The sequence below is a fragment of the Ambystoma mexicanum genome, chromosome 10 (genome assembly GCF_040938575.1).
Source record: "Ambystoma mexicanum isolate Mex_15411 chromosome 10, UKY_AmexF1_1, whole genome shotgun sequence".
Taxonomy (NCBI): Eukaryota; Metazoa; Chordata; class Amphibia; order Caudata; family Ambystomatidae; genus Ambystoma; species Ambystoma mexicanum.
In genome coordinates this window covers 294,245,265-294,255,989 of record NC_090932.1, presented here as the reverse complement: position 1 = coordinate 294,255,989, position 10,725 = coordinate 294,245,265, and the positions used below count along the sequence as shown (strand labels likewise).

Here is a 10,725-nt window from a genome sequence, read left to right as displayed (position 1 = left end):
CGCGCGAGCTGCTCGCTCTCGGCGTGGCCTTTTCGAGCATTGCGTATGCACGTCCCTATTTCACGTTGATGGCTTTGTCCGGCCAACCACAGCTCCAGCTCCGTCACAGCCGACAGTTATTGACGGAAGTTGATTAGAGCCTTCACTCTGCGGAGAACCCGCAGTGAAAAAGCACATGTTTTATGTAGGAATACCAATGGCTTCGAAAAAAAGCACGGTATTAATGGCCTGGCTCCGAATTGGATGAGCCCCTTATCTCTTCACAGAGGAACATCCATCTCGACTAACGGAACGGGGAAGACACTAGGGTCGAAAATTAATATCTGGCACGGGTTTCCCGACAGCTCCCTCCAATATGCGTCCACCGCATAATGCACCCGAAGGTGCGCTGGACAGGGACAGTAGGAGATGGGGAAGTGTTCAACACCTGAGAGAACATTTACATTGCAAAAGGTTCTACATGTTTCATTGAAATGTTTCTTTCTCTTCTTTCTCGTTTTGATTGATAAACTACTGTAGAATGTTACACATTAAAATAGGTTAAAAGTTAGTTTTAATAACGGTATAACATAAAAATAAATTAAAAGTTCTACATTGTTTCATATGCATGCAATTCGTAGTATAGTTTGGTCGACGCAAATTCACTTTGACTTTTTAATCGATTTGCCCTTTCTTTTAATGGGGTTCCGCCCATATTGCCATTTGCTCAGCCCTGCTAACCTCCCTGTTCCCTTTCTCGCCTCCCCCACTTATCTAACAATTTCCTCTTGTGATCCTTTCACCACGCCCTAACCATATACTACAAATATTGTGTAGATCAGGCAGGGTTGTCAAACTCCAGGCCGGGAGGGCCAGATACATGTTGGATTTTCATGAGACCCCCCATTAATGTTCATGAGATCAATTGGCATACAGTGAGTTTAAATGTATGCATTTTTTTTCTCATGCATATTAATGAGGGCTATTTTGAAAACCTGTCAGGATTACGGCCCTCGGGGACTGGAATTGGACAACCCTGGTGTAGACGAAACCCCTGTAGAACTCATAAAATGATTATACTGCAGAAAATACTTGTAAATCTGTGCTGCAGACGTTAATGTATCCCCGTCTATAGGGGGCCTCGCAAAAAACGGTGTACATTAGCAAAGTAAATAACTGAGGGTTGAAGGTAAACACAAAGAACAAAGCACTTTCATTTGTGGACTCCCTCTATGGGCGCCCCGGGGCCCAAGTTTGCTCCAAAATAGTCTGACCAGCTTTTCCTGTCTGTACCAGCCTTTGTCCACACCGTTTCCCTAAAAACAATGGTTGCCACTGTGTGTTGAAACAGCTGCCATCTTTTGTCTCTGTTCCCTACATCCCAAGCAAATGTGGGCCTGTTGGGCTAAGAGGGATGCCAGTAAGATTTTCATCCCTTTTTTATTTTATTTATGTATTTATATTATTTATAAAGCACACCTTCACCAATAGGGCCTTCATGGCACTAACTGAGAAGGATGAGGCAGCAGAAAACTAGAGAAAGAAGCTCAAATAAAAAGGTCTTGAGAGCGCGACGAAAGCGAAGATCATCCTGCGTGGTGGGCAAAGGCCAGTGGATGGGAATTCCAGAGCCAGGCTGCCGCCACCGAGAAGGTACAGCCCCCAGTCCTACAGCATTGAAAACAAGGAACCTGAATGCAGAATAGAGAGGGCAAGCGAAGGGGGCCAAGTGGAACATAGGGAAGGAATTTGGCCTGTAGATACTCTGGGCTGGTGTCATAAAAGGCCCGGTGCACAATACATAGCGTTTTATTTTTCTGCACTATTATCTCTGGCTCGCACTTGTGTCGCATCTATCATTGTGCAACATGTCTCAGGTGTGTTAGGTTTATATGTGTTGGAACCGATGTTTACACCTGGACCAAGTTTTGTAATTTGGGGATGTACAGATGTAGCATCATATATCCGCGCAGTTGTGACGCGAACAATGGGAAAGACGCTGCCGCAGTGACTGAAGTGCTGTAGCGCTTGGATTAAAAAGGTTTGTAGAAAGCAGACCAATTATTAATTTGGTTGGTTGTTTTGCTATTGGTGGAGCAAAACAAAAGAGGTGATGGGTGGAAGGTTTAGAATTAATCTGAACCTCTGGCATTGCTCTGGGCAACCCTTCAGACCATTGTTCTTCTCCTGCCAAGCCATTACAGAAAGGGGAAAGACAATATGCAAATCAGGCTTGGTCCCACCCCCAAAGCCCGAACTGCTAGGTCACATCCCTTCTGTACGAGACCCCAAGCACCCCCATACATGTTTCAGCCTTGTTGGGCCTCATCGGTGAGGAGTTGCTTGGGTCTCTAGGCCCAGCAGGCACGGGACGCACGTCTGGGCATACCCGTCTCTCTCGGGGTGACTAAAGCAAAACAGCGAGATATACTGGGGTGCCAATAGTTGAGAAACCTCAAATTTCATGCACAAAAAAAGATGGCCAACATGGATTGAGAGGAAGGGACTATACAAAGTCCCTTATCCCTTTCCATAGCAGCCTTGCTGACGTCAGTGCTGCGCCGGCAACACTACTGTTCCCGGCACAGACAACAGAAAAAGAGCAAGAAGGTAAGTGGCAAGGGGGTGGGGGTTGCCTTATTGAGTTGAGAAGGGAGGTGGGCTGGGGGATAGGAAACAGGTGCGGGAAAGCAGGGCAGTGCTCTTAACTCAAACTCACAGAGGGAAGATAGCGGCCACGCGCTCTGAGGAGGCTCGGAGGGGGGGGCTTTACCACATGGTAAAGCCCCCGCTCAGAGCCTCCTCATTGGTTGGGAGTCTGCCACTACCTCCTCGCCAGGCACTAATAACATGTAACAGCTTTCATACAGATATGGCAGGCGTCCCTGTATTGTAATTACAATGATTTCTTTTTTTATGTATTGTCCGTAATCACCAGCGTAGTAGTCTCAGAGGGACTAGGCTTGTCCGAGGATTGGAATACTGTGCCTCTGCCACGGGTATCTAGATTGTGTGGTTGTGTTGGTTTGTACACTTAAGCTGCTGCTATCATCCTCTTGAATGGTACTCCTTTTGTTTTTCCACCTCAGACGGGTGGAAGACCACGTTTGCATTGACAGGATTCAAACCTGTAACTTTCGGCGCACGCAGGTCTGGAGAATCGATTTGCTCTGCTATATTCCCCGATATCTCGGGGCCCCGTTAATACTACAGCGACACCTGCATGTCAGCTTTTTCCTACTGCCGGTACTGGCCTATCCCAACCGAATATTCCCGCTCGTCCTCACAAATTGTTTTTTGTGGCCGCGAGAAGTAACTTCGCAAAAAGCAAATTGAACGACTTTCCTAGGAACGGGAACACTTTCTCGTCACCTGCTTTGCGTCCGCCGCTCGCCCCTTGGAGGACCCTACGCCCCTGCACGCATCCTGACTGCACAGGCAGTGCCCCGGCCTGGACTCTCACTGGCACACACCCCCTGGCTCCTCGCCATCCCAACCTCTCACTCTTGGCTAATTCGTTTTCCTTGAGAGGTGTCTCAGTTACTTTGGTTCCCAGACCCGATGCCAAGGCATGCTTGGCCGAGGCCTGTGGGCTGGAGCGGGTCTGTGAAGCGTCCCTAACCAACTCAGAAAGAGCTGGGAAGGGGCGGCCTTGTGCAGCCTGGTAACACGGAGCAGGGAGGAGAGGGGGCGTGTGGGATTCTGGAAGGGTAGACAGGGTTGAAACAATTGTGCTTGGAGCTCAGGCCAAGCAGGAGGCTATAACTTGAAGATTAAGTTTTGTTCATAAACGACATGCATTGCTTTTTGAAATAGTGTCTTGATAATCACGTCCTCATGTGCAAATCGGCACTGGACACCTTTACCATGTGGACTTCCATTGTAGCTAGCTTTGCTGCCACAACAGCTGCAACATCGATCCCACATCTTACAACCCACTTAGCAGGGACGTCATTTCACCAAAATGTCTGGGGTAGTGGACGCGACATCACACGACACTTATGACATCATAGGAATTGATCTCATTTGACCCCACCCCAAAGTGGCATCACGGGAAGCAACAAAACACAACCTTTCACCCCTTGACAAAACAGAAAGTGGCATCACATAGCATTGTTCCTAGTACACTACGAAAAATCAGTGTGTATAGGCCCATATTACCAAATAGCTGTGAATGCAAACAAACATCTAAGGCCAAACGATAATGATGTGTTATTATATAGCACTTACCATTAAGCACTTTATATAGAACAAATATACATATAATATCACCCAACCTGTGTTGGTAGTCATTTATCAACCTCAGAAAGACGGGAGGCTGGGTTGGCTTTTCCGGGATTCAAACTTGCAATCTGCAGATAACACAGACAACACAGCAGTGAGTGCTCAACCCACTGAGCTATCTTACTGGCTATAGCTATCTCACTGGCTATAGCAGAGGTCTTCAAATTGTGGGGTGCGCCCCCCCATGGGGGTGCGAGAACCCAGCATGAAATGTAAAAATAAAAATAAAATCTTTGTATTTTTTATTATTTTTTAGTTTGGAGGGAATGGGCAGGGGCGGCTCACATCGACAGACAGACTGGACCATAAAACTGTCTCAAGAACCAATTAAAAAGTGGCCCAAAACTGTCTCAAGAACCAATTAAAAAGTGTCCCGCAGTTGTAAATAGATATTCATTCCTTTAGTCACAGACTGTTTGAATAATAACCAAGGGGGTGATGTGTGTTAAAATGTAAGCAAATTGTGATATTTAAAGAATATTTTATTCAGCAACAATGATCAAAACTACTAGCCGCATAGTGAAGCAACTCATCAAACTGACCCACATTGGCCAAAAAAGTGGCCCATTTTGATTGGCCTACACTAGCATTTTGCATTTTTGGTACAGGCATCACCCTATTTACTTATAGGCCAGTCCGAGCCTGGCGGCTCATCCATAATGGGGGATGGGGCATCCACCCAGTGGCCCCCTCACCCATTATGGAGGAGTCAAGGAGCCAGCACAGTGAAACACTGGGCACTCCCTCAGCTGCTTTTTCCAGATGAGCGAGTGCTCCTGGGCTGGCTGAAATGTCAAAGGGAAATACTGTTTCCCTTTGACAGTTCAGTTCCCCACACATGCTCACTGAGCCATGCAACTATGGGGGTGTTTTGCTTTGCCAGCCTTGCATAGCTCATTGGAAATGCTGGCTGGTGCACTGTATGTCTGTATGCGCCTGGGGAGCTCCTGCGCCTCCTCGCACATACGGACAAAGCAACCTGGGGTGGGGCATTTCAGCACCCATGTGCAGGCCTCTACATAAGGTACATTTATTTTCATGTATTTTCTATTTAAATATGTGTATGGACTTGTGTATGCTTGTGTTATGAGTGAGTATATGGTGATGGCTGCTCGTGTGAATGATAGAGTGAATGTTGTGTGAATGTATGTGGGTGTGTGTGTGTATGTTCGTTTTGGTCCATTGAGCTGATTTTGGTGAGTGGGGGTGGAGGGGGAAAGGAGGGTTGTACAAAAAAGGCATTTTAAAAATACCTTTGTTGCACAATCCCTGTACCAACTGCCAAATCAGCTCTCCTTCTGGGGCGCTGTGGAGCCCAGGGCACACGGATGGTATTTTATTTTACTGGATATCTATCATAATGTCCAGTCAAAAATACCATGCTTTCCCCCTTTGCCCCTAAGCATCAATTGCAAACAGTTTGGCTTTTTACCCATTTTTTTTAAAACTATGCTCTAAAATGCAACATTTTAACCCATCATTTAAAAAAGATTCAGGGGCAGAAAACCCCCTACAAACCCCCACTGATTGGTTTTTGGTCGCTATGGCATTTTTGTTGCAAATATTTATGCCCTTCCACTTAAAAAATTCACCAGCTCTGACTGGCCCTCGGGCTGTGTTGGGAACAGGGTGGGTGGGAGCACTCAGGTAGTGGTGGGAACAGGGTGGGGAGAGCCCAGGGTCTGTGATAGGTGGGGAGAGCCCAGGACCGGGTAGGAGTGTGAAGAGGGAGCCCAGCGACTGTGATGGGAGCAGGTGGGGGAGCCCATGGACTATACTGGGAGTAGCGTGCAGTAACAGCAGGCAATAGTTCATAGCCATTTGTACATATTGTCCATTTGGCATTTTTGGGGGGTCCCGGCCTGCCCAAATTTTGCTCACAGGGGTCCCAGGCCAAAAAAGTTTGAAGACCACTGGGCTATAGTAAAATAAGCAATTACATGCCTGAATGTTCTCAAAGTCAGAATGCAAATTACACTCTGTGGTGGATAACATTAAACTGGTAACTGAGATTTCACAGCAGGTCGGTTCATCTGCAGGTCTGGTGCAAAGTTGGCCACAAGTCAAGCTTGCGTGGATCTACTTTTCTGGCTTCAGAGGTTGGCAAAATACAAACGATTCAGAGAATCCATAACTGTGTATTAAAGATTATAGAGTAGCGCGGGGAAAGCAGTGCACTCAATGGCATCCAGTACTCTGGGCACTCTTTACCTCATACATGCATACAAACATCCTAAACAGCATGCCATGGAGAGAGGAAAGATAGACACATTACAACAAAGCATTAATTGTGGCACAATGAAATCAAGGGCCACTTTATGTGCTATTGTCAAACTTGTCTACACTGTACAAAAGCTTTTAGGAACAAGACAATGATTTTGTCAAGTGACTGAGGATGCTGGGATGGAATGTCTTGTGATGATCATAAAAGAGACAACAGCAGAAAAAAACATTCTAGAACTGCAACTTGCAAAAAACAAAATACATAGTCTGAAATGGATGCTTATTCTACTCTAAATGCTTTTTGGAAGTTTTTGTCTGCATTATGAATTTGAGGTGTTTAAGAACAGACTAAATCAGTGCCTCACCCCCTGAAGTGTGCCTGAAATAAAACTTTAATGAGTCTAGCAATTCTTGTATGCAATTCCAAAAACATAAATTATTTGTTTTTCCTATTATTTCCTATTTAGGCTCACTGCTCAGTGTTACACTTGTGGAACCCCACTTTTTTAAGAGGCCTGAACAAGAAAGCCAGCCTCTCCACAAACAAAGATCCACATGGTGCTGGCCACAGCCTAGGAGCTTCAATAAAAAAAGTATTTCTATTTTAGCGGTAGCAAGTGAGACCACAGGGGTAGTAAGAGAGACCACAGGGGTCAGAGGTGCGACCCCTGGTAACCCCCATACAACATCCCTGCCACTTACCCGGAACGTTAATTTGCATGCGTATCTTGAGCAATCTGACCTGCTGTAATACTCTCCTCCCTGATCTCCCACACTTGCCTTAGCCTTCCAAAATTCACGTTCACAACCTCCTGTAAACATCAGGCAGGCTGGTGCACAGCACTTAGCAAAGGTCCTGTACACATTTCTCGTCCTAAGTTTCAAATTGATCCATGAAATTAGTCCTCATTGCTCAAACCATTACCCTCCAAACCAAACCGGGACAAGTGGCAGCTCATCCAAAATGGACGAGGGGGCACCGCCCTTTAGAAGCAAAAGGAAATATCGAGGCTGAGTACCACAAAAGGAAATAAACCAATCACGGGCTAGAAAGATTCACAGATCTTTATTCTGTACAGTTACAATGAAACACAGATAGCTATCTGGCTCTCAACACCCCGCAATGAGTACCAGCCCATCAAAGAGAGGAGAGAGAATGCTGGACATCTAAATATTCGTACTTTTACACATTTTTGAGCAATATTGTCCAGCCCCTCTTTGCGTTAATAATCTGCGATCTAGAGTTCTTGCCTAGTTCATATTCGGTTCACATAATATTTTACAAAGGATTATACATGTTTGTATTTCCACTGTGATACAATGACAACATATGTTCCCAAATCCTACAGCAAGCTCCTTTTACAAGTTGCATTCAATCCAGTTCAGCCTATGTCCACGCTTGGCGTTTGCATTGCATTGTTTCAGATGTGTCTTCGCGGGTGAGGTTTGTTAGAATAGACAATGCTAGGACAACAGTTCATGTATAGTGCAAGGTCTCATTACCTAGTCTAAACAGTCGGCCCTTGGACAGTCTAACCATTAACAGAACTCAAAGGTCGGGAGCTTGGCTGCAAGTTGAAAACATAGTCCACCATTTCAGAACAGAGAATATCCGAACAGAAATCAAAATGGCGGATGATTCTAAAATGGAGGCGAAGTTGATCCAAAATTGGAACTTTGCAACGCTGTTTTTCCCATAGAGCGACTAGGCTTAGGTGAACATAAATCAAAAGGAGGCACAATATGATTTCCGTTTAACAGACCCACCAGAACACTCACCTATTATGGAGGAGCTAACGAGCCAGCCGAGTGTAAACATTGGGTGCTCCCCCAGTGGCTTTCTGCTAGTGTTTCAGCTCCTGCACCTTCCTTCACATTCAAACAAATCAGAGCGCTGTCAATAAAGTGGTCTGGCTCCTGAGTGTGAGTGCTGGAATCAGGAAGCACTCTTTGCTTCCTAGTTCCTGCTACACACAGCTCTAGGGCTTTCCTGAGGTGCCAGAAGAGTGCAGCAGAGTCCGGACCAGGGCTGCATACAGTTAAGAATGTTTTATTTAATTAATAGTTAAGCCCCGATCTGGTGGGCCGGATCCGGTGCTATCAGCCTGGGGCCTGAGCCAAAGGTCTGAGCAAAGCTAGGGCATTTAATAAGGGCCCTAGAGCTAATAACACCCGATACGGCACGCGGGAGAGGGTCTTGCTGCTATTAGTGCCCCGGTTTGCCAGTCGGGTAACCCGGGATGCATAGAGCATTGTATTTTCATTCAATGAACAGGACTCCTCGTGAAGTCCCGTTCAGTGAATGAAAATACTTCAGTAAAATGGCCGCCATTGATCTGCCCCTCTTCCATTTCAATGGCAGCGACAACGGAACAGGAGCAGATGCAGCAGCAGCCATGGTGGCGGCATCTGCCACTGCCGTAATCAGATAAGTGGGGCAAGAGGAGGGAAGGGACGGTGGGGGGAAGATGGCGGGCAGTGGATAGCAGCCATCAAACAGTTTGGAACGTGGGCTTACCTCAGGAGATGCAGACCTCGTTCCTTGGCTCCTGATTTGCTGCCTCTCCTGTACTGGGTACTAATCATAATTATGTAATGTGTGTGCGAATCAGTAAGTGTATGATGCATGGGTGCATGTGTGAATGAGTGCTGTGTAGGAATGAGGCAGTGAATATTGTATGACTGTGTGCTCGTGTTTTTTTGCTGGGCTGGCTTTGGCAGCTGCGGTGGTTACAGCAACAATGGAATTGTTTTATTGGCATATATCATAGATGCCCAGTAAAAAAGGCCACTGATAAAGCAAGGATGATATGTGATGTGTGTTATTACCTGCTGAGCCTGGAATTTTGGAGCAGACAGTCAAGCCATTTCTTACTGTGGCATGACCATTTTATTACTGGGCATCTATGATAAAGCAAACATGAAAAATGGTAGTACGTAGCTACCATGGGGCTGAAACATGACGCACAAAAGAACACTGCGTTTCCAAAAATGCACAGTGCATTGCAGCTCAGCTCCACAGACTGCTCAACGCACTCAGAAATGGAGGAGGGCAGGGTAAGGTAAGTGAAGGAAACAGGGGAATGCGGATATAGAGCGGCCAGGAATAATGGATGTGGGGGCCATGCAAGGTGAGGGGGTGCATGGGACCGACCTCCCGCCAAACATTAGCAGAGGGACAGAGGTAAACAAAGAGTAACCATGTCAGGGTAGCCTTTACCAGGTGGTCCTCCGCAATGTCGCTATTATGTATGCAACCTTTGGATCTAGGTCCCTTTTACCCATGCTGGACGGCAGAGGGGAACAGTTGGGCACAGACTGCTATGGCGTGACACTATAAAGCATCACCCAACTTTGTACATGGACAGGTGGTTTGAAACATTCCACTAGGGCATTGATCCCTTGCCAGTACCACAGGACATGCCTGTTACTCCTTCATAGGACATGCCTGTTACTCCTTCATGATGGGCTTCTAGACAGCCCATTGGTACAGCTGTTAGGGCAATATAGAGATATGGTACATTATATTTGGTGGATAGTCCCAAACCTATTCCAGATATCTCATGCTTCCATTCTCTGGTCTTCCATACTTGGTTGGATGTAACTGTTAAACCAATGGAAGTTCAATGAGCATTCTCATTGGACAATCTGCAGGCTATATGAACCTGTTTAACCCGCACCTTTGTTTGTGTACATCGCTGATTGATCATAATGCTGCATTGCATTGCTAGCAGCAGTGTGGAGTGCACCCACAGCCAAATCCCAGAAACGGGGCCGGCAGACTTGTGTGCTATTTTCAGGCCCACCTGCAGCCAATTCCCCACGACTCACCAGGCTGATTTAAATATTAGCTACTGTCCCCTGAATTCCTATGCTATTATAAATACCTAAAGCAGACTGGGCATTATCCCCAGGAAGTAGAGAACACTAATTCCCCTGTTCTATAGGCATAAGAATGCATTGCTTGCATCCGCCATGTATTCAATTTTGTGTATTTCACCTGAGAGGGCTTGGTAGAATAGCATCACAGACCCCACCCTTGGGCCTTATAGATCGATATAGGCCCGTAAACCTTGTTAAATATCCTCGATGCGCTCAGGCCTTTAACTCAGCCTTTAGGGACCACTATTCCTGTTAACGCCCTTATACTGGGACTGTAAAACTGAATTATAACACCCGAAATGTTGATAAATTGGTCTTATTAGAGAATCTGTGGTCTAAATGAGAGTGCAGCCCTTA

General features: G+C 46.2%; 1 protein-coding gene across 2 annotated transcripts in view; it reads left to right on the top strand.

The window, feature by feature from the left end:
* Positions 1 to 10,725, top strand: part of LOC138491371 (glypican-5-like) — a 1,558,016-nt gene that overhangs the window by 1,478,540 nt on the left and 68,751 nt on the right. The window lies entirely within an intron of this gene.